The sequence below is a fragment of the Heteronotia binoei genome, chromosome 6, assembly GCF_032191835.1.
Source record: "Heteronotia binoei isolate CCM8104 ecotype False Entrance Well chromosome 6, APGP_CSIRO_Hbin_v1, whole genome shotgun sequence".
NCBI lineage: Eukaryota > Metazoa > Chordata > Lepidosauria > Squamata > Gekkonidae > Heteronotia > Heteronotia binoei.
Window position 1 is genome coordinate 65,123,333 of NC_083228.1, and position 25,271 is coordinate 65,148,603.

Consider the following 25,271-nt stretch of genomic DNA (forward strand, 5'->3'; position numbering starts at 1 on the left):
TGGCCCAGGGTTTGTTTCACTGTTTTGGTTTAGCAGCTCTGGAAGTTGCTGGGACACCCAGGTTCCTGGAGGTCTTTATGCTCTTATCCATTTCTTGAAGAGCATTGTCGGTGGTCGAGCTGAAGAGGCCTTCGCCCTCGAAGGGCAGATCTTCAACGAAGGCCCTGGTGTCTTGCTGGAGGGCCGTTGACCTGAGACAGGAGTGGCGGTGGAAGCAGGCAGCAGAAGCGATGGTTCTTGCTGAGATGTCCACCATATGCTTTGCTGCAGCCAGTTGTTGTTTGGCTACAGCAAAGCCTTCCTTCTGCAACTTCTTTGCAGTAGACCTCTTCTCCTCATTCAGGGAAGACAAGAGGGGGGTGAGTGGTTCCCACACTGAGTATTGGTATCTAGCCATGCACGCAGCATAGTTAGATACCTTTACTCCCAGCGCCCCAGCAGAGTAAAACTTCCTCCCAACATTGTCCAGCTTCTTTCCCTCCTTGTCTGGTGGAGAGGAGTGCGTCTTGCGAGCCTTTGATGAGGAGGATATGACCACCGAATTGGGCTTTGGATGAGTGAAGAGAAATTCCGCACCGGCCTCTTGGACATGGTACATGTGGTCCAACCTTCTTGATGACACAGGTGTAGAAGCAGGCTTCGCCCAGGGCTCCTTCACCGCCTGTAAGATGACCTTCGTAACAGGCAGGGCAACCGCTGTAGACATATCCCGCTGCATGATGTCGAATACGGTGTCGTCTACAACAGGTTGTGGTTGTGTCACCGGGAGAGAGAGGGAGAGTGCCATCCTCTTTACCAGCTCTCTCCAACCTCTTGCCTGACCCAGCGGTGCCAACGGCTCGATCGGTGCCGACACCTCCACCTCCAAGACAGAGTCGCTCTCAGTACGACGCCTTGAACCCGAAGAATGGGAGCGCTGAGTGAGGTCGATTTCTTGCTCTGATGCCGATAGACGCAACTGCTGCGAAACTGCCTCTCGACACCGAAGGGCTATGATGTGGGGACGCCAAGATCTTCCTCGGTGGAGCGGTCAATGTCGAAGCGTCACGAGAAGGGGAAGGAGTGCGGGACAATCTCTTCTTCCGCTTCTCCTTAGATTTCACCTTCTTCGGTGTGGATGATCGGTTCCCTGAATTATTCCGACGCTTTTTAGCTGGGGTGTCCACTGACCCTTCAGAAGGTCGCTTTATGGAGCGCCCGCAGTCGACTGGCATCTCGGTCCTGATTGGCGATGTATCAGCCGATGTGACCGTTGGGGCCACAGCCTCTCCCATCGGTACCGACGGGCCCAGTGCCCTCTTTTGAGGTCGAAATGCTGACTCTACCAATGCAGCCAAAAGCCTCGCCACTCGATTTTTGCGAGTTTGCTTGGAAAAAGTCAGGCAGTGCGAGCAAGAATCCACATGATGTCCCTCGCCCAAACACAGAAGACAGAGGGAATGGACGTCGGGGAGGGGGCAATCTTCTTCCCACAGGAGCGGTACCTCTTAAAAAAAAATCCCGTCTTTCCATAGACGCCAAGGAAAAAACCCACCCAGGAAAGTCTCTGAGGGGGAAAATTGGGCCCCGAAGGGCAAGTCCAACAATTTTTTTAACAAGACTAACTATCTAACAACTAACTAACTAACTACACTAAGAAAATAACAAACGGGGTATATACAACAAGAAAAAGCAATCGTAAGATTACTTTACCGACCGGGGACACGAAAGGAGATCCCCTCAGCGCAGCGGTCAGAAAGGAATTGGCGGGATCCTCGTGCTGGCACCGGCGAGCATGCGCACTGGGACACCTGCGCATGCCCGTTGGTGTTGAGCGTGAAAAAATCCCGGGTTTTTTGGGTACCAATTCGGGGATTGGTGCAGGCGCTCTATCCCATGAGTGTGAAGCACAGAGATCACAAAGAAGATCACAAAGGTCTTTGTGTACAGACAATGCCTTAATCTCAGATACCATGCGTGCCGAAGTAATCCCCACCAGGAAAATCGTTTTAAAAGTAAACATCTTTAAACTGCATGAAGCCATAGGCTCAAAAGGCTTGTGACTTAATGCCTCAAGCCCTGTGTTGCCTTCAGGGACCGAAGATTTGTCTCCACCCAGTCCATCAGCAGAGTTGCTTTTCGCTGCAAGAGTTTTGATTGCGTCCCCCCTTGCTTGTTCACGAAGGCTTTCGCTGTCATATTATCCATTTGGACGAGAACATGTTGGCCTTTCACTATGTCCGAAAGGTGGCACAGAGCTAGTCTTGATTGCCCTCAGTTCCAGGACATTTATACTGTTGGAGGTCTCCTGACCGGACCAACACCCTTGAACCATCTGTTCTTTCACATGTGCCCCCCAATCAAACAAGCTGGCATCCATTGTCATGACTGTTTGAATTGGTTCTCGCAGAGCCTGTCTGGCTTGGAACCGCCGTGGTGACAACCACCATTGCAAGGCCACTTTCACCCGTTTTGGCACTCCTACCTGGAGCGGCTTCCTCTGAGCAATGGTTGTCTGGAAGGGATGTAGGAAGGACTGGATGGGTCGTGTATGGAAACATGCCCATTGCACAAGGTCCTGGCACGAGACTAAGAGTCCCACCAATTTTGCTAGAGTCATACTTGCGTGGTTTTGGCCTGCAACACTGAATGGATCAGTTGTGTCAGTTTCGCTTGTCTTTCCTGGGAGAGGAAGACTCTGTCTTCCCTGGTATCGATCTGCAACCCCAGGTGAAGGATGAATTGAGCCAGTATGAGGGAACTTTTCTCCCGATTTATGACAAACCTGTGGGAGGATAGAACATCCATTGTCTCCTTCAGGGCTGCCTTTGTCTGCGTAAATGATGGTGCCTTGACTAGGATGTCGTCCAGGTATGGAAACAATGACACTCCCCTGAGACACAGGGCTGCCACTAGAGTCACCAGTATCTTTGTGAAGACTCTGGGTGAAGACTTTAAGACGAATGGCAATGCCTTGTATTGGTTGTGGCTGCCATCGTAAGAGAATCTCAAGAAATGGCGGTGCCCCTGCTGGATTGGTATGTGTAAATAGGCCAAGGATAGATCTGTTGATGCCATAAAGTCCCCTTTTTGTAGGGCTAGGAGGATTGACCGCAAGGTTTCCATCTGAAACTTCTTCGTCTCCACCTTTCTGTTGAGCCGTTTCAGGTCTAAGATTGCTCTCAAATCCCCATTCTTTTTTGGGATGATGAAGAAGATTGAGTAGACACCCTGGGTCCTCTCCTCCTCTTGCACCGGTGGAATATCCCCTATCTCGAGGGGATGGAGGATGGCTGATAGCAAAAGCTGATGTTTTTGAGGAGATTTGTTCCTGAGAACTTCCAGGAATCCGTCTCTTGGAACTGTTTTGAATTCTATACTGTAGCCCTTGGACACCGTCTCCACCACCCATCTGTCTGTTACTGTTTATCTCCACACGTTGGCAAAGTGTGGGAGATGGCCCCCTATAGTCCCTGGGGGACTGTTCTGGGCATAGTCAGGTGGTATTGCCTTTCCTCGGGCCTTTGGAGGACTGCCCTTTGGTATTGAAAGTTGAAGATCTGGAACCGCGGGGCTTCTGTTGCCATCTTCCCCTATAGGATTTGGAGTAATTCGACTTGGAGTCCCTCCTTTGATCCCAAAAGGGCTGGAAGCATCTCTTACTGCTAACTTGCAGGATGCAGCTGATGTACTGATGCTTAAATCGGTGGCATTTCATATTGAGTGTATCTAACTGTATGTAAACCTGGGGAAGAATGCTAAATTATTCCTTTGTATTTTAAGGCAGACTTTAAAATACTAAATACTAACCATGAAATGTATTTTAATAAAGAATTTTGCTTTACTTTATTTTACATTATTTTATTTTTATATTATGTTTTATTGGAGAGCAATTTATATAGTTTGAAAAAGGTATCTACTCTTAAAGTGCGCAGTATGGTTTTTAATGGTGAGTGGAAATTCAAAGAGAAAATTGAGTTGTTCATTTGCACTTACAGAATGACATCTTGCTGACAGACATGCAAACTTTGGAGTGTGGTATGTGGCTGATCTTAAAATGCTACATGACACTCTCTTTTCAATTAAACAAATGTTGGAGCTGGAAAAAAACTCACTGGCATGAAGCATGTTTGATAGTGGTCATGTTTGGCAGATCAAAATACATTTTGAGTGGATTGTTTTTATGAGAGGAGAAAATTCTGAGGAGATTCAAAATGGGAGGAATAAAAATGGAATAGTTTATAAAATCAGGTTTTTTTATGATAACCGTGGACAATCCTCTAAAATACATGTCATTTGTAAATTTTTCTTCCCAGGAAAAACAAATAGGAAAACAAAGTGTACAAAAATAGTGATCAAATACATCTGGAAAAAAACCCTCCAGATAGTCAGTGGTGTCTAACATTTTAAACAACACATCTAGAACTCCAGCAAGTTCTGAGAGTCTGAACTGATATCAACAAGCATGTATGCATGTATTACAGATGCATTCAAAGCAGGATTTTGAAGACTGATAACCCAACTGAAAGCATATTTGCTATTTATCTACAGTATCCACATAGACTGAAGCACTGATAGATCACAGAATAGAATAATTATATAGGATTCCTTACATGCCACTGCTTCCCCACTGCCCAAGATAAGGAACAAACAATACCACATGCAAAGTCTTGTCTCCTTGGAGTTACACACTGACTGTATTCAGGTATCAATTCAAGGCTCAATAAAACCTGAATGTGCACAAAGTTGATCTGTTGGAAGGCCTGTGCATGCAACTTTACTATTTCCCATTCCATTTTCTACAGAACACCACACAAGAAACCTGTTTTCAAACTAGCTCCTGTTACCCCTGATATATGAATGCATGTATATGGGCTGTTATATGCATTTGTATCTCACGGAGTTAGCTTCAAACCTGTATTTTATTATTGCTAACTGTGCAAGAAGGCAAAAGGGAAGCTTGTGTGCACTCAGACTGAACGGTGGTGTGATGTGATGTCTGAAGGCAACCCTTAGTTTTGTTTCCTAAGAAGGAATAAGACCCATGGATTTCAAAGAACAATGTCTACTTTAAGGCAGACAATGTGGCATTTGTCACTTGTGGTCAGTAGTTCAGCATGCACAGTTGTTCACACAGTTTGTGCCAGTATTTACCATGCCACCACAATTTTTTTAGAGCTGTGAAGCAGTGGTTTTGTTGAGTCTACAAGGTAGAGTATGTCACAGAATTGAGTACACCCCCTCACATTTTGTAAATATTTATGTATATCTTTTCATAAGACAACACTGAAGAGCAGGCCTCGCCATTGTCAATCAAAGAAGTTGAGTGCCCGTGCTCAGCATCATATCCAGAGGTTGGCTTTGGAAAATAGTATGAGTACTGCCAGCATTGCTAGAGGTTGAAGAGGTGTGTGTGGGGGGTCAGCCTGTCAGTGCTCAGACCATACTCCACACGCTGCATCAAATTGGTCTGCAGGGCTGTCGTCCCAGAAGGAAGCCTATTTTAAAGATGATGCACAAGAAAGCCCGCAAACAGTTTGCTGCAGACAAGCAGACTAAAGACATGCATTTCTTGAACCATGTCCTGTGGTCCGATGAGACCAAGATAAACTTATTTGGTTCAGATGCTGTCAAGCGTGTGCGGCGGCAACCAGGTGAGGAGTACAAAGACGAGTGTGTCTTGCATACAGTCAAGCATGGTGGTGGGAATGTCATGGTCTGGTGCTGCATGAGTGCTGCTGGCACTGGTGAGCTACAGTTCATTGAGGGGACCATGAATGGCAACATGTACTGCGACATACTGAAGCAGAGCATGATCCCTGCAGAGACTGGGCCGCAGGGCAGTATTCCAACATGATAACGATTCCAAACACACCTCCAAAACGACCACTGCCTTGCTAAAGAAGCTGAGGGTAAAGGTGATAGACTGGCCAAGCATGGCTCCAGACCTATGCATCCTGAAACGGAAGGTGGAGGTGCGCAAGGTCTCTAACATCCACCAGCTACATAACATCGTCATGGAGGAGTGGAAGAGGATTCCAGTGGCAGCCTGTGAAGCTCTGGTGAACTCTATGCCCAAGAGGGTTAAGGCAGTGCTAGAAAATAATCGTGGCTACACAAAATATTGACACTTTGGGCCCCATTTGGGCATTATCACTTAGGGGTATGCTCACTTTTGTTGCCAGCAGTTTAGACACTAATGGCTGGGTGTTGCGTAATTTTGAGGGGACAGCACATTTACCCTGTTATACAAGCTGTAGACTCACTACTTTACATTGTAGCCAAGTGTCATTTCTTCAGCATTGTCACATGAAAAGATATACTTAAATATTTACAAAATGTGAGGGGGTGTACTCACTTCTGTGACATACTGTATATGTTGTATACCAATGGTTCTTCACACATAAATAACTGCCACATTAAGTTATTTATAACTCAGTCTAATAAGTTTATTTAGAAGGAGTCCCCAATTCATTCAAAGAGACTTACTTCCTGATAAGTATATTTAGGATTGCAGCTTTAAAGTGTTAGCTGCAACCAATGTTCCCTCTTTTTTCCCCCCTCTACTATGCAGAACAGTTCACATCCTGAGGAGAATATTTTATTTTTTAATTTGATTTGATTTTTAGCCAGCCCTTCCTGTAGAACAGGATAAGGGCGGGTTAATCATAAAAACAATCTACAGTATAAAACCAATTTAAAATATATAAAATCTAAAATTACAGAGTAACAGTAGATACTAACATGGCAAATTCTGCCACACAGACATCACCTATTCACCAGGTCCAGCATGTCTTATAGCACTGCGATGGAATGAAGAGGGGAGGCCAATAACAAATGACGTCCACTGCCTCAGCTGAAAGCCTGGTGAAATATAACTGATGTAATCTTAAAATGGGCAATGGGTAGGGTTGCCAGGTCCTACCAGGCATTTGGAGGGGGAATCCTGGCTCTGTTCTAGGATGTTTTTCCACATGAGTGATGTCATTACATTGCTGACTTATGGGGTGACACTCTAGTTTTTGAGCAAAACTCTATGGTTTATAGCTGATTTTACCATAGAGTTTTGCCCCAAAACTAGAGCGTTGCTGTGTGATATTGGTGATATGATGATGTCACTTCTGGGTGACATCATCATGTCACTTTTGGGCCAGTTGGGGTGGTATTTTCCCCTACTGGCCAACAGTGGGAAAGCACCCCACAAAGTGGGGGTTTCGCCACCTCCAACAGGGGTCTGGCAACCTTAGCAATGGGTAATGCAAGACCCTTGTGGCTCTAGATTGCAGCTGAGCGGAGCTTTCTATGAAAGCTCAAATAGAAATGACTGTGTTGTAATCCTAAAATATTGACAAAGAAGGTGAGGATGAAGGAGGGCTAGATCAGGGGCATCAAACATGTGGCCCAGGGGCCAAATCAGGCCCCTGGAGGGCTCCTATCAGGCCCCCGAGCAAATGCCTGTCATCTGCTTCCTTCTCCATCTCTCTTGCTTCCTTCTGCATAACAGCTTGATTTGCAAGGTTTGCTCAGTTGCTATAGAGTCAAGCCTCTATTTTCTCCACTGGCTGAGGCTTGTCCCTTGGTAGGGGACGGAGAGCTTGCTTTGCCAAGCTCCCTCAATTGCACAGCAGTTACTGAGCAAAGCCTCTCTTCCTTCTATTGGCTGAGGATCCTCTCCCCTCCTGATCCCCTTGGGAAGGAAGGAAAGAGCCAAAGCTTCCTTTGCCCAGTTTCCTGAATCCCATGGGAGAAATACAAAGAAAGAACTTTAAGACCAACAGGTGCTGTTTTAAGCATGTTTCAAAGTTTGTTTGTTTTTTTAAATCTTTAATTGTGTTTGTCTATGTCCTTTATAAAGCTTATATCTTATCTAATCCTAAATAGGTACACCCATGGCCTGGCCCAACAAAGTCTAATTTATGACAGATCTGGCCCTCATAACAAATGAGTTCGACACTCCTGGGGTAGATTGTCAATGACAATTGCAGTCACTAGATACTGGATAATGTCACAAGTGTTGGTTCCTTGGTGCAGCCCAAAATACTCCTTTATCATAACCCACTATGAGCACAACATGGTCCAGATGTGGGAGGCTGCAATCCTCAGAAGAGCTCCAGAGAATGCCTTTTTTGGTAGTGCTGAAGCAGTTTGACATTGATGAGAGTCATTACAGGACCTTGGGAAGAAATGACTTGGGCTATGTATTTCTCATCCTGGTCAGGAATTCATAGTCATGGATCCAGGCAACTGGTTCTCCTTGGTCCTTTCTGTACGAATGCTCTTTGCCCAAGTAAGAATAGCATTCAGCTTCTGTCAGTCCACCCTGTACAGAGAGGTTTCATGGCAATGGATGTTCCACAAGGCCTTAATGTTGGATACCGCAGCAAAAGCTGGTCTTTTGCTGCTGTGATAACTCCATATTTTCTTCAGTTGCTGCAGCACTTTGCACGCTTGAGGGGTTTTGATGACTTTTTCAATGCAGGGGAATGAGAAGGGTGAGGAATCCCAAACATCTTCTCAAACTCACTTTCTGTGAGGTCACTGAACAAAGTGACCCCATATTGGGCAATTCCCTGTTCTGAGGCCTGTAATGCAGTTCACTTTAGCTTTTGCATGAAGCAATGGTCTTTCTCTGAGGTGTAAAATGACAGATTCAGCAGATTGACAGGATCTTTGCCCAACTTGAAGAAACTCATCATACATTTTGAGTCAGATTTCTGCTGAAAATCACACCCCATGAACTTTGCAAATTGGCTCTTTTGGGGCTATATTTCAAGGTCAAGGGTGGAATTCTAGCAGGAGCTCCTTTGCATAATAGGCCACACACTACTGAGGTAGCCAATCCCCCAACAGTTTATAAAAAAGAGCCTTGTAAGTTCTTGGAAGATTGGCTCCATCAGGGGCGTGTGGCCTAATATACAACGGAGCTCCTGAATTTCACTCCTGCAAGACACTAATGAAAGATTCTGGAGCACCCCCCTCCCCCCATTCTCATGGAGGGAAAGCAGAACACAGAGGAGGCTTGGATGACAATGTAAGTTCTGTCCTAAAGCTCGCTAAAATCTGTGGTCCAGTCCCTCAACTCCAGGTAACAGATCCATCAAATAGGAATAATAGTAAACAACCTCACAGGATGCCTTTGAAGACGAGCTATCAAGAACTGCCAAATCTCTGTGTGTGGGGGGAATGAATACAGTATGGAGGGGTGGGATGGACTGGATGTGAGAAAACAAAAATAATGCCTGTTCTCTGGCAGATCTCCTGTAATTCAACAGGATCAGGGTAGACAGAAATTAAACAGGCAGAGTTTCCCCCTTTTGCTTGGCTACACTGTACTGCCTGCCAGCCTCCCCCCCGAAGATTTTTTTTTTTAAAAAATGTCTTCACAACAATTAACAGTAGAAGCAGGAATACCAATCAGATGCACCAAGAGTATAGTATCAATATACCATACCATACCATACCAAACCTTTAATGGCATAAAAGATTCAGATAAAAATACACAGGAATATAAAAATTTAAACATTGGAGATAAAATCAAAATAAAACCGAGCTTACAGATGCATTCAAACATGGTCAGAATTAAATTTAAGGATGTCAGCCAGAAATTTTGCCACAGCCTCACTAACCACCCCCTCAGTATCACTCAATAAATAATAACAGGGTGGCAGAATAGACAAATCTGGAGAAAAAGAAGGCTTGCCAAATAAATCTTTACGGAGGTTATGGTATAAAGAACAATCAAGCAATATATGCTGGATTGAGTCAGGGGTATTTGCTCCACAGGAGCAAAGTCTGTCGGCTAAAGGGACTCGCTGATATCTCCCTTGTAAAACTTTGGAGGGAAACGCGTTTAGTCTAGCCAACATAAATGCCCTGCGATGACTTGGAGTGGTTAGGTCTGATAGATAATTGGGCATTTTGCCACAAAAAGCATAAAGACCTACAATTAACAGTAGAAGCAGGAATACCAATCAGATGCACCAAGAGTATAGTATCAATTTACAATCAGCAGTTCACTGAGGTTTTTGCAGGAGTTCTGTAAAAGAAGTAACAAAGTTACCTATGAGTAGTCACCTGATTATAAGGATTCCCAGCAACACAGCCAGTCGGTGGGGTTGGTGATTTCCATGTTGTGAAGATCGTTGATCTTTTGAAAGTATGCACCTTGCATTTGAGACCTTTCTTCTAGTGGATGGCTCCCCATTAAAGTGAAATTGACATGCAAGGGACCTAACAAAGAGTTCTTCTGAAGCAAATATTGATGTCTGAAATGGAAATTGACCTAGGGACCTGTTAAGACTAGAGATTGTAAATCACCTACTAAACACAAAGACCAGACATTGAAGAATACCATCTTCATTTAACAGCTAAGATGTTCTGGTTAAAATCTTTGCAGAAGGATCTGTCGAGGTTGCAGCTTTTCCCATTCTCTACAGCAGGGGTGGCCAACGGTAGCTCTCCAGATGCTTTTTGCCTACAACTCCCATCAGCCCCAGCCATTGGCCATGCTGGCTGGGGCTGATGGGAGTTGTAGGCAAAAAACATCTGGAGAGCTACCGTTGGCCACCCCTGCTCTACAGACTAAAAGTTCCCCAGCAAACATAAACTTTTAAAGGAGATTCTTCTTGAGTGGGTGAATAATCTAATCTCTCTCTCTCTTGCTTTCTCTCTTCTCTCTCACACACTTGGGTTCAAACTCCTGATCTAGTTCATGAGGTACAAATATACTAAATTAAGTGACAGTCAAGCAGGTATATTTTCAGGGAATTCAAAGTGATTCTGTGAGGCTTCGCTCTTTAAAGGGAGCCATGCCTCACTTGTTTGAATCATCTAAATGTATTTCATTATACCCATTTCCTTATCTATATATACATTTTTAGGATGGTACTCCTTAGATTCTCTTGCTTTATGCCAATGAGTCTAAATGAGAATGGTGAACTATAAATGAATAACCTGGGCATTTCCGAAACTATTTTTGGAGAATTCTTGGAAAAGGCACAGTACCTAATCAAGAATTCTCCAAAGTGTGGAAAAATCTAGTCAGTAGCAGCTTGTCCACCATTGTCCAACTCCCCTCCACAGAATTTATGTAAGTAATGTTTTTTGTTCAGAAGGGCCCTCCTGTTTTAACACCATCAACTGTATCCACCAACGTTGCAGCAGGGAAGAAACGAACGAATGATAAAGGAAACTGACAGATGAAACAGTTGGCACCAAGTCATTGTTTGCTGTGGTGAAATTCAGAGAAGGGGTCAATTTGAAGTGGCTCAAGGACTTCCTAATTATGAAAGTTATTCATATCCTCCACTCCAGCACAAAATATTGTGACATGGTCTTCAAAATATAAGCAATGTTAAGTCTTCCAATTTACTTAAATCTAAGAGAAAGGGGTTCTCAAAACAAAGATAGACTTGCATATTTTGAGAGGTTTCCCCTCCACCTGAAACTGAGATTTGTAAATTGACTACATTATAATTATCATTTGCATACATTAAAACTACCCCAAAATCACTTTTAAAATCTGTCTTGCATATTAGCATCTTATGTCACAGTTAATTAAGTTATAGGCTGGTTTGATATGTCAAAAATTGCTTGGATCACAAAAATGAACCTATGCAGATTAGACAGAATCTCTTCATTCAGATTGCATTAACCTGACAGAAAACTATTCCTGTGACTGTGCACAAGCACAGCTTTCTCGCATATTTATTTCTAAATATATATTTACTAACTATTCACTAAAATCCCCTAAGGCAATGCAAATTATTTTCTTGCTACCTTCCTTCTCTTCTCTGGTGAATATAAAGAGTGAGACCAAAGTAAAGTTTTTAAACAAAACTTAAGGGCATCTAAATATTCACTCATGTAATGAAATGTCATTTCAAGAATGGTCAATTCAGGGGGGGGGGGGTTTAAGCAGGAACGCAGTTCCAGCTGGCTTGGTGTCAAGGGGTGTGGCCCAATATGCAAATGAGTTCCTGCTGGACCTTTTCTATTTAAAAAACCCAGGGTGAAACAATGGTGATGCCCTGTGCCTGTCTTCTGGACTAGTTCTGGATTGCTTTGATACACTCAGCCTGGAGGAAGTTGACAGAATCCTCTCTACTGTGCGCCCAACAATTTGTGATTTGGACCCTTGCCATTCCTGGCTAATTAATGCTTGCCAAAGGGAGCTTAGGTATCCTATACAGAATATAAACAGGTTTCTTACCTGTAATTGATGATCTTTGAGTGGTCATCTGTGCAGTCACACACATGGGTTTTCCGCCTGGAAACTAACCTGACCTCGGAGAATTCAAAGCTAGCTTAGGCGTTTATTTTGGTGCGCATTCCCTCTTGATCTGGGGAGCAGGCATCCACTGTGCATGCCAGGAGCGAGGGAAAGGCGCTCCACCCACCCAGTTTCTTCTAGCTGCTGTACAGAGGAAAGAAAATTTTTTGTAGAAAGAATAATAAATCAGCAGCGGGGAAGGTTGGGCGGGCGTATGTGACTGCACAGATGACCACTCGAAGATCATCAGTTACAGGTAAGAAACTTGTTTATCTTCACCGTGGTCTCTGTGCAGTCCCACACATGGGTGACTGGTAAGCTGAAGTGCACGGTAGTGGTGCAGGACTTTCCCGTCTTGTTGGGAAATTAAATCTCGAACTTGGGGGAAATGATGGAACACATTGTCTGACAAAAGCAGAAAGGCAGTGAACCATGGCTGGCGGGGCCACCAGGGGGTGATGAGGATATAGTTGGTCTGATCCAGTCAGATTTTCTGAAGAGTTCTGGTTATCAGTGGAATTGGAGGGAACAGGTAGTGGAGTGGTCCCGACCATGAGTGGAAAAAAGCATCTTCCACGGATTGCAGGGAAGGAGGGCCTCAAGTGTAAAAGCGTGGGCATTGTGCGTTGGCCAGAGAGGCAAAGACGTCTATGGCCGGAACCCCGAAGGTCCTGAAGACTATCTGAAGGTTGAGGGTCCATTCGTGGTCGTTCACAAGGTAACGGCTTAGCGCGTCTGCTTGAACATTCTGGATTCCTGGCAGGTGTATAGCTGTTAGGAATACGTTGTGAGCAATGCTCCAATGCCAGAGGGATAAAGACTGTCTGCAAAGGTGGACGGAAACAGTGCCCCTTAGTTGATTGATATAAAATACGGTGGCCACATAGTCTTAGGTGACCTGGATATGGAGACTGTGAAGGGACAGTAGAAAAGACTTGAGTGCCCTGTGGACTGCAAAGAGTTCTAGGCAGCTGATGTGTAGAGACTTCTCGTAGTCTGTCCACTGCCCTTGTACTGTCAGAGTTTCGAAGTGGGCTCCCCAACCCCACCTCGAAGCATCGGTTGTGACAATGGCCGACGGGGGTGTCCATATGAACGGCATTCCCGCCAGAAGATGTTTTATTTTCCACCACTCGAGAGATGGGAGAATGTGGTGTGGAAGGGTGAGTAGAGTCATTTGGTGTTGTTGATGCAGGCGGAAAGTCCGCACAAACCATAATTGCAGAAGTCTCACATGGAGTCTCACAAAGCACAGGACAGAGGTTGTAGTAGCCATAAGTCCCAGCATGCGCTGAAAAGTGAAGGCTATCTGGGTAGGGTGTGATATGATGGTAGAGGCCAGAGACTGAATGCGGTGGGCTCTGTCTGCAGGAAAGTAGGCCTTGTGGGATACTATGGAGAGGTGTGCGCCTATGAATTGCATGTCCTGCGTTGAAATCAGATTGGACTTTGTCAAGTTGACTTGAAGACCCGATGACGACAGGAGGGACAGAGTGGTTGAGATGTCTTTTTGGAGTTCCTCTTTGGATTGAGCCAGAATGAGCCAATCGTCTATGTAAGGCTATATGGAAAAAAATTTTGTTGGCGAAGCGTCGCCCCCACCATTGCCATGCACTTTGTGAAAACTCTTGGTGCAGTCAAGAGACTGAAGGGAAGGGAACGGAACTGGTAGTGTTGATCCCCGACGGCAAACCTCAAGAATCTTCTGTGATGACGGTTGATAGTAAGGTGGAAGTAGACATCTTGAAGGTTAGCAACCCCATCCAGGCATCTTTTGGAATCAACGGGAGGATAGACTGCAGGGTAATCATGCGGAATTTTTTGTACTGTACATGGCGGTTGAGTTTGTGAAGGTCCAGTATTGGATGTTGTCCTCCATCTCTCTTTGGCACCAGGAACAGAACCCTGTGGGATGGAACTGTGGTGGAACTGGTTTTAAGGCTGCCTTGTCCAGCAAGGCGCAGATCTCCGTTTAAAGTGGGAGGGATGGAGGAATACGTATGAATCGATGGAAACTTGGAGGAGAATCGAACCCTGTGGTGTAGCCCCTGTGGATTATCGCCAGGACCCAGGAATCTGATGTTATGGATTCCCATGTGGGATACAAAGGAAGCAATCTCGTGATGTTGGATGGATGTTGTGGAAGAGGAGATGGCATTAGGAAGTCAAAGAGACTGTTTTGAAGTGGGAGTAGTCTTCTTTGTGGTCTGTGTATGAGGCCATTGATGGAAGGGTTGTTTAGCTGGTGGAGCTTTGCGCTTCCAGTAGTCAGCCTGTCTTGGTGAGCGGGGACGTTTATAGTAGGACGGTTTCCAAACTCTCTGACAATTAGGTTGAAATTGTTGTTGACTGACTCCCAATTTCCTAGCTCTTTTTCTACTGTCATCGACAGTAGTCAGGATGTCATCGGTTGTTGCATTAAAAAGGCCCTGGCTATCAAAGGGCAGGTCATCAATTTTAAATTTGATGTCTGGTTGCAGGGAGGAGGATCGGAGCCAGGCATGGTGACACAGGGCGATGGATTCGGCCATGGTCCTGGATGAGCAAGCCATAGCATGACGAACTGAGTTAATTTGTTGTTTGCTAACTCGGGAAATTTCTTGCAGGAGTTGTGATGCTTGCTTTTGTGCAGAATCCGATAGAGACAGAACCAGCGTAGTTAGCTGAGAAGTTAAATTAAAAGTATAAGTCAAAAAATATGCTAAATAATTATGAATTTTAGAGATGGCAGTAGAGAGGGAGTAAATCTTTCTCCCTAAGGTGTCGAGTTTTTTCCCTTCTTTCTCAGGTGGGACCAGATGACGTGTCTGTTTGGACTTTGATGAGGAGTGCAGAGTCATAGAGTTGGGTGCAGGATGATTGAACAGAAATTTAGAATCCGGTGCAAGGACTTTATATAATGATTCGACCCATTTGGATGTAGGAGGAACAGATGCAGGCTTATCCCAAGCCTCTTTTAGGCCTTCAAGGTGGACTGGGAGCATTGGAAGGAAAGATCCCACAGGTAAGTCAGTGTGGACTAAGTCACAGACAATATCTGATACTCTAGGCAAATCAGTAGTGAGCTTTATATTGAGGGTGTTTGCTATGTTTGTTAGCAGGTCTAAATAGGCCTTGGAGCCTTCTGATGATGAGAGATCGGCTGGTTTAGTTATGTCAGAAACAGGCGATGTAGGTGCTGATCCTGCAGATTGAGAAGAATTGGATTGGTCAGCTTCAGAATCTTCAGGTATGTCCATGGGTGTGGTTGGACAGTCGTGTGAGGGTTTGGTCAATAACGATATAGCCTTACCCAGAAGGGTAGGTATGTCAGGTTGATCTATCTGTTGTTTAGATGGAACCGACAGAGCAGGTCGAAGCCCCCGGTGATAGTGGTTTCAAATTCTGGCTGTAATGTCTATGTCGATGAGGAGATGAACCTTCACAGTATCAGGGGTAGTAAACTTCCTCACGGTACTGAGGTTGGTATGTGTCTTCATGATATCGAGGTTGGTAGACTTCCTCATGGTACCGAGACTGGTGGGTTTTCTCATGGCACCGAGGTTGGTGGAGCTTGTAGGGAGGCGATCTAGAAATCCTATAGTGCTGCTGGTACCGACATGGGGACGAAGGTGACCTGGAGCATGATGGACTGTAATAATAATAACAAACCCTGCGTCGGCTTGGAGACCATGGATCAGAATACACTTGTGTGGAAAGATCTTTGTACGTTGGTGACACATGTAGTAGAGATCTAGAATGATGACTATCATGGGCTTGAGTTGAAGTCTCGATATAGTGGAGAGACAGCTGAGCCCTTGAAGGTGCGAGACACCGACACTTCACAGAATGAGTGGAGTCCAAGGAGATTAGTTCGCTGTCCTTGAAGTCGAAGTGATGGTTCAAGGGATTCAGCAGCAAGTATGTCTTCTGGCAGTGATTCGTGGACAGACGGGGACCGTGACTAGATGCGGATGACCTTGTCGGTTATGACATCGGTAGGAGTCGAGAGTTCCGCTGGAATATTAGGTGGCAATGATGCCGCAGTCGAGGTTGCTGCCATTGCCAGGTGCGAGGTCGATGTGGAGGTGAAGTATGAGACCCAGAATCGTGGGGCATTACAGGCTGCAGAAAGGATTCCAAAAGGTGGCTTTTGAGTCGAGCAGCACGATTCTTTTTGGCCTGCTTTCCAAATTGGCTGCAATGAGCACAGGTGTCAATTCTGTGGGTCTCCCCCAAACAAAATAAGCACAGTGTGTAAATTGGTAGAGGGAATTTTGGTCCCACACCGAATGCACTTTTAAAAAGTTGTTTTGGGGTCCTTCCCTTCCATATGCTTGGGAAGGGGTAATAGTAAGCAGAAGATTAAGTCTTTTTTTTTAAGGAAAAGTAACGATATCAGTTGAGTGAAGAATGAAGAAAGAAGAAATCGTTGGTGGAATTGAAGAAAAGGCAACGAGAATTGAGGAGATGCAATGAGGTAGGTCTAATCCAGATGGCGGTTAAGAAGAAACTGGGTGGGTGGAGCGCCTTCCCCTCGCTCCAGGCATGTGCAGTGGATGCCTGCTCCCCAGATCAAGAGGGAATGCGCACCAAAATAAACGCCTAGGCTAGCTTTGGATTCTCCGAGGTCGGGTTAGTTTCCAGGCGGAAAAACTATGTGTGGGATTGCACAGAGATCACGATGAAGATCGTAAATAGATCCCTCATGGAAAGGCTTTTTCCAACACCTCTTAAAGAGGCTGTGGTCCGCCCTCTCTTGAAAAAACCAACATTAGACCTGGCCGAATTGGCACATTACCAGCCAGTCTTGAATTTACACTTTTTGGGTAAAATTACTGAGAGGGCAGTAGCGCTATAGCTACAGAGTTTTCTGGATGACACTTCCATTCTAGACCCCCACCAGTCCGGCTTGCGCCCAGGTCATGGGATGGAGACAGTGCTTGTCGCCCTGGTGGATGACCTCCAACAGCATCTGGATTGAGGCGGCTCGGCGTTACTGTTGTTGTTGGACCTATCGGTGACGTTTGATATGGTCAACCATCGGCTATTGACCCACCGCCTCGCTGACACAGGGATTCAGGGGTTGGCCTTGCAATGGCTCTCCTCTTTCCTAGATGAGACAAAGGGTGGTGATTGGGGGTGAACTGTCCCAGAGACCCACACTTAATTGTGGGGTGCCTCGGGGGACGGTGCTCTCCCCAATGCTGTTCAACATCTACAAGCGCCCCCTTGCCCAGAAGTATGGGTTGGGCTGTCACCCGTACGCTGATGATACCCAGCTCTATCTACTGTTGGACGGCCGGCCTGACTGTGTCCCAGAAAATCTGGACCTGGCACTGAAAGCCATGGCAGGATGGCTTAGGCTGAGTCAATTGAAGCTGACTCCAGTGAAGACAGAGGTCCTTTGCCTGAGTCGTGGCGGTCTGGGTTGGGAAATTCCCCTGCCAACATTTGACAGTGCGCCACTGACAATGGCGCACAAGGTCAAAAGCTTGGGGGTACTACTGGAGCCTGCCTTGACAATGGAGGCCCAGATAGCAGCCACTGCTAAATCTGATTTTTTTCCATCTTTGGCGGGCAAGGCAGCTGGTCCCCTTCCTGGAGCATGGCAACCTGGCAACAGTGATCCATGCAATGGTCACCTTGAGGTTGGATTACTATAATGCCCTCTACATGAGGCTGTCTTTGTGCTGAACCCGGAAACTACAGCTAGTGCAGAACACGGCAGCCAGGCTTTTATTGGAGCTGCCCAGGTGGAAGCACATACAGCCAGGGCTGCGGGAACTGCACTGGCTGCCAACAGTATACCGGATTCGTTACAAGGTGCTGGTTATTACTTTTGAAGCCCTATAAGGCCTAGGACCTGCCTACCTTAGGGACCATCTCTCCCTACATGCTCCCCAGTGGGTACTTTGATTGGGATCGCAAAATCTATTAGTAATCCCCGGGCCAAAGGAGGCCAAATTAAAGACCATCAGAGAAAGGGCCTATTCAATTGCAGCCCTCTGCTGGTGGAATCAACAGCCAGAAGAAGTGAGGGCCAGAAGAAGTGAGGGCCTTGTGGAACCTTGCACAGTTCCGCAAGGCCTGCAAGATCATTCCTTTCCAGCTGGCATTTAACTGACATGGAGCCTATATCGCAGGGAGTTGGAAGAAATACCGTCATCACTGAAATATATAACATCGAAGAGTTAGCACTAAATCAATTTCTCTGTTTTACTTATTGAATGTGTATTTTATAATATTTATTTATTTTAATTGTTGTTGTGAGTTTATATTGTGAGCTGCCCTGAGCCTGCCTCAGCGGGGAGGGCAGGATATAAAAATAAATAAATAAATAAATGGTCAGGGGGTATGGCCTAATATGGAAATAAGTTCATGCTGAGCTTTTTCTACAAAAAAAGCCCTGGATCAATTACTATGGCTTTTCAATCAATGGAATTACCATCAAGAACCTAGACTTAGGACATTTCACAATTTAGAACAATGATTTCAATGAAAGTTTGAAATAGTTGTTCACACTAGAAACTTTTAATAGTTGTTTACATTTATGTACACAATTGTGCCTTGACTGAACGTGTCCACACTGAATCAGGATTATGGGGTGCAGAATTCCTCCAAACTGCTTAGGTGTACTATGCCTTTTATAGAAAACAAAGGACAATACATGAACCCATGAATGTTTAGTTTTCCCTATGTTCAAGGAGTCCAAATGCTCTCTCTTTGGATTATTAAAAAAAAAAAAAAAATCAGATGTGCCACTCTCCACTAGTTCATTGTTTAATAAGTGTCCCTGAGTGCAGTGAAACAGTGGGGTAGGAAAGATTGCAGATGGCAACACACTATTAGAGTACCAAAAATCCCAAATGCACTTGCAGAATAAGCCTCAAACACTTATTTTCCACTTTAGAACTAGTGAAGACACAATGGCTAATTATTCTGAGACTTTAACATAACCAAGTAATGGTCAGCTAGCAACGAGTTTCAAGTTAGAAAAAGAACTCCAAATGGGTGTGAGAATATTTACGTCTACTTTTTCTGACAAAGATCATCTGTAAATTAATGTGTTAGGTAGCTGCAACTTCACTATTTTGCTTGGGGAAAAACATTTGAACTACTAAAATTTAAGTAGAACCAGTGAAAGTGAAAATTTCTTCTGCACTCCTAAAGCAAGATAGACTGTTTTAATTTATCTCTATTAGCATGTCTGCAAAGAGATTAAAAGAATTAACAAAAATTGAAACAATAATTCATTTGCATCAGTTTGACAACTAAAGTAGGTGAGATGGTGGGAAGATTCCTCAGTGGTTCATAAGGGAAATAGCTATCTTACATTGCAACCATAGTAAAGAGGAAGAGGAATCCCCCCCCCCCCATGCAGTTTCACCATCTAAACCAGGAAAAACAGAAGGCACTTTACCAGTTTCCTCCCTTTCCTGGGCTAAAAACAGTGTGAGGGTTACGGGTACGCTTTTGTCAGCATATATATATTCTTTAACCTGAATATATATTTGAGTATCTTTTCAGCTATATTCAGGATTTTTTTTGGGACCACTGGATAGCTAAAGTTAATGGACATTTAAGGGGATTGCAGTCCCTTTAAATGCTTTTAGGGTGAACTCACAGCTTAGGAGTCATTTAAAGGGACTGTGAGCCCTTTAAACATCTTTGGAATGGGTTCCGACATCGGCTCAGCAAGGCGGGGGGAATCGCAGCTCTTGCGAACTGAATTGAACAGATTGAGGGGGTCTGGGAAGCCCAGATACCTGAGCGAACCCCTGGAGGGGGAGCCCTGACAGCATGGGAAACCACATTCCCAGAGATTTCGTTGGCAGGCGAAGCCTGGTTCTTTGTCTATCCTGAAGCCTCACTGCAACAATCGCCATTTTGTATGGCACTAGCTGTGTCCACTGCTAACAAAATACTTTCTTCTAATCGTCTTTCTACTTCAACTAATAAACTACCTTGCAAGTAAGTTCATTTTGGAATGTAACATATCAACTAAAGTCCTATTATAAAACCAAATTTGATTGTTCAAAAAGAAGGGGAGGAGGCTAAAAGACCCCCCCCACAAGAGAGGTTTCTAAAATTAAAGGAACAAGTTTATAACAATTGTCTTTATTTCAAGTAAAAGGAATTGGACCGAGTATATAGTTGTGGATAGATCTGGTTTAAAATTAAATAAGTGACAATTGGACTACCAACATACTATACAAAGCTTGATCAAAGGTGGAGTGTGACTTTATATGAGAAAAGCTGGATTTCAGGATTTTCAACCTGGCACTCTGAACCTATTCTCTGATTTCTACTATCATACTGATTATAACAGCAGGCAAGAGATGAATAATTCAAAAGATTTTATGGCTACTATACTCTTTATAAGGCAGGGACTTGGTATTTTAGCAGAATTGGTAAAGGAACAGATGGGTAAATTCCTGGAGAATTGTAAAGAAATGAAAAATATGGAAAATATACAAGAACAGAGGTATCAAGGAGCGCAAAATCTGCCTGATAAGTGGGCAAAAGTGAAAAGACAACTGCCTGAGATTGCTTTGCCTGATATTAAAATGCATGTAGTTTATGCACTTATGCAGGAGAAACGAAATGCTCAGCAATGAAAGGGAAAAATCAGTTGACGCAATTAAAATCTACAGCCTCGGAGTAAGTCCAACAACAAGGATTATGACTTGGAAGGCTTTTAAGAAGAAGAGAATATAAACTCTTACTATACAGTGGGTTGACATGAGCATAATTTTATGGATCTGACATAACATCTTGGAATGGATATTCTGATTTTTGAACTAGGGGAATCTTCATTTTTATTCAAACTATAAGAAGAGAATATAAAATTATTCTTTAACGGGCGCAATATTATGGGACTTAATTTTGAATCCCCCCCTTTTTTAGGGATTCTTCAAACCTAAAGCAGGATTATTTGGTTTTTTATTTTTCAGATTGAATGGCCAGCTTGTTTTGGTTTGGTGTGATTTTCTGCAAAGCTCAAAATCATAATGAAGTTTAACATTCTGTTGCTAAAAACCAGGAGTTTTAATGACACTAACAACTTGTAAAACTTTTTAAAATTTAAATATATGCTAATGTAAGGCTAAAAAGTTAAACTGTTTAATTAGAATTTGGACTATTGTAGCTAGAATTACATACACACATACATATATATAGGGAAAGTGTGAATATACCTTGAATATTTTTGCTTTTTTTTGAATGGTTGGTGAGGAGGTGCCCTTTGTTCATTCCCATGCATTGAGATGTCTGCCAATGAATTAATCCACTAAGAGCTTTTTTCTTTGCTTTCCAGGGAAGTAAATGAGTGCAATTTGATGGGAGTGAGATGAATCTTCCCTATAGATCAAGGTTCTCCTCTCTGTTTAGTGTGAAGTTGTGGGAGCAATTGGGAATGGCTAGCGCCTTCTGAGATTAGGGCTGCTGTAAAAACAGCATTCCATGGGTTTGTGTGTTTTTTTCTTCTCCTCCCTTGCTTACTTTTTCTTTTTTTTTGAAACCCCATCTTTTTGTTTATGAAAGAAATCTTTTTCAAGTAGATGCCTAAAGTTATCAACATTTGCTAATAAGACATGAGTATCATAACTGTACCAATCTAACAGAAGTCTTTCGTGGTTAATGAGAAGCTTGTTTTATTTTGGTTTAGCAATGAGATTCCTTTGTAAATTAGATAAAAGATGCAGCTGCTGTGGCTATGTATTGAAACCTCTTGGTCAATAAGCTAGTACTGAAGACCAGAATTTGAACCTTTCTTTCTCTTCTTTTTTTTCTTCCTTCTGTTGTTTTATTTAGATTAAAGATACATAGATTTGGTTTTGTATGATCACAGATATGATAGATAAGAATCTGGAATCTGCCAATATTTTTATTTATTTTATTTGCATCCCGCCCTCCCCGCCGAAGCAGGCTCAGGGCGGCTCACAGCATAAAACCTCACAGAATTAAAACAATACATATTATAAAATAGTACATTCTATAAAATTATATATTTAGAAATTATAACAACATATAATTTAGTGCTCAGATCTAGATATTATCTTGTTAGATTTTACAGTGCGACGGTATTCTATCTATGATGTCGGCACCGTATCAATTAAAGGCCAGCTGGAAGACGATAGTTTTGCAGGCCATGTAGAACTGACCAAGATTCCGCAAGGCCCTCATTTCCTCTGGGAGTTGGTTTCACCAGTGGGGGGGCAGCGATCAAAAAGGCCTTTCCCTGGTGACCTTCAGTTTGGCCTCCTTCGGTCCGGGGAGTACTAGTAGATTTTGTCAACCGGATCGAAGCATCCTCTGGGGAGTATATGGTAAGAGACGGTCCCTAAGGTAGGCAGGTCCTCGGCCATATAGGGCTTTAAAGGTAATAACCAGCACCTTGTAACGAATCCGGTACACTATTGGCAGCCAGAGCAGTTCCCGCAGCCCTGGCTGTATGTGCTCTCACTTAGGGAGCCCAATAATAACCTGGCCGCCGTGTTCTGCACCAGCCTCAGTTTCCAGGTTCGGCACAGGGGCAGTCCCATGTAGAGGGCATTACACTAATCTAACCTCGAGGTGACCATTGCATGGATCACTGTTGCCAGGTTGTCGCGCTCCAGGAAGGGGACTAACTGCTTTACCCACCTGGGAGGGGGATTTCCCTACTCAGACCACCCTAATTTAGGCAAAGGACCTCTGTGTTTGCTGGATTTAGCTTCAACCTATTCAGCCTGAGCCATCCCACCACAGCCTGCAGCTCCAAATCCAGATTTTTTGGGACACAGTCAGGCCGTCTGTCCATCAGTAGATAGAGCTGGGTGTCATCAGCATATTGGTGACAACCCAACCCATACCTCCGGGCAATCTGAACAAGGGAGCACATGTAGATCTTAAACAACATCGGGGAGAGCACCACCCCCTGTGGTACCCCACAGTTAAGTGGGTGCCTCCGAGACAGTTCTCCCCCAATTGCCACCCTTTGTCTCTGACCATCAAGGAAAGAAGAAAGCCATTGCAAGGCCAACCCCTGAATCCCTGCGTTGGTGAGGCGGTGGGTCAGTAGTCGATGGTCAACCGTATCGAACACAGCCAATAGGTCTAATAGCAGCAGCACCGCTGAGCTGCCTCAATCCAGATGCCGCTGGAGGTCATCCACCAGGGCGACCAGCACTGTCTCTGTCCCGTGACCTGGGCAGAAGCCAGATTGGTGGGTGTCTAAAACAGAAGCGTCATCTAGAAAACTCTAACTGTAATGCTACTGCCCTCTCAATAATTTTACCCCAAAAGGGTAAATTTGAGACTGGCGGGTAATTTGCCAATTTGGCCGGGTCTGATGTAACTTTTTTCAGGAGGGGTCGGACCACAGCCTCTTTTAGAGAGATCTATTTACAATGTCCTGTACAGGACATCTAAGCTATCTACGGCAAGCTTTAATTAGCCAGGAGGGGCAGGGATCCAGATCACAAGTTGTTGGTCATACAGTAGAGAGAATTTTGTCAACTTCTCCCAGGCTAAGTATGCCGAAGCAATTCAGAACTGGTCCAGAAGACAGGCACGGGGCCTCAAGTTCACATACTGTCTCCAATGTGGCAGGGAGGTCACAACAGACCGACGAGATTTTATCTACAAAAAATTCCGCAAAAGCCTCACAGCCAATCTCCAATTTCCTAGCATTTGGCCTGCCTTGTGGCAGTGTTGTGGCAGAGTCCTAAACAATTGTGCCAAGCGCGAGTTTGCAGATGTAATCTTGGCCGCAAAGTAAGCTTTCTTTGTGGCTTTGACCGCCATCTCATAGGATCTCATAAACTCTCTACAGGATGTTCTAGTCACTTCGTCTCGAGTACGCCGCCATTGTCTCTCTAGTCATCTGAGCCCTCATTTCAGCTGCCACAATTCTGGGGTATACCATGGTGCCAGCATAGCACGAGGGCGCTGAGGTGCGATCTCATCACATCAATGGGTCTGGAAAGTCGGCTATGCCACAATTCAACCAAGTCATCGAGAGTTGCCAGGGGGCCAGGGATCCTGTGGAGTTTGGGTTTGAGTTGGGACATCCACACAAGCCTTAAGAGCAATGCCCAGCCTGCTACGGCCTCCATCAGGGATGGTAAGGCGCTGGCTGGTGCGTTAGGTGGGCAGTACACCAGCCATATCGCCAACCCCTCCCCTACGTCCCATGCCAGACTGGCACATTGATCTCTGGGGCTGGGAGAGCCCAAAAGGAGTAAGCCTCTCGTATGAATAGGGCCACCCCTCCCCCCGGCCGCTAGTCCGTGATTGGTGAAACACTGAGTACCCTAGGGGAGCCGTTTGGGAGAGAGTTACCATCTCTCCGTCTCACACCGTCTCAGTCACGCAAGCCAGGTCCATGTCCTGCTTGAGCAGAAACTCTTGGAGGACTGAGGTCTTATTATTTATGGATCTGGCATTGCATAACACCAATGATGGAGGTGAGTAGTTTAACCTGATCCCACTACCTGCCACTGTCGGGATGGGACAAAGACTGGAAGGGGGCCGAGCACCTTCATGTCTCTGTCTCCTTCCCTTAAAACACTGTTTGCTCCCACCATCATAACTTCCCCTCCCCAGGAGTACTGGAATCCGCAGGCCAGTCATCCCCCTGCTGGTCTCCGCCTCAGCCTCAGCCTAGTTGTCACACAGCTCACCACCTTACAGTTAATTAATTTCCCAACCCTCTCTGCCCTTACCAATCCATTTCCTCTTAATTTTGTCCATATCTGCCAATTCTAATAGTTAACCAAGCTAAGCCCTAAGTCCCACAATCTCTCTTAAATTAATTAGCTAATAATAAAAAAATTAATTCAGATGGCTATTAATTATAAAAACCCTCCCAGCTAACCAGCTCCCCAAATTAATTGCCAATAATATATTATATTACACCAAATAGCCAATTAGTTAATAGGTAATTTCATCAGTATTAGTTAACCAACCAATCAATTTAGCAGTTTAGAATCTAGTCTTAGTTCTATTATAAGATTAGCAGCTTGGAGGCAGGTGGAGGTAGATAGTTATAACAATT

At 44.6% G+C, this 25,271-nt stretch overlaps 1 protein-coding gene and 1 pseudogene across 4 annotated transcripts in view; both read right to left on the reverse strand.

Annotated features, from left to right (window-relative positions):
• VTI1A (vesicle transport through interaction with t-SNAREs 1A) overlaps positions 1-25,271 on the reverse strand; it is a 421,333-nt gene that overhangs the window by 27,976 nt on the left and 368,086 nt on the right. The window lies entirely within an intron of this gene.
• Positions 3,406-8,672, reverse strand: LOC132573431 (cathepsin W-like; annotated as a pseudogene).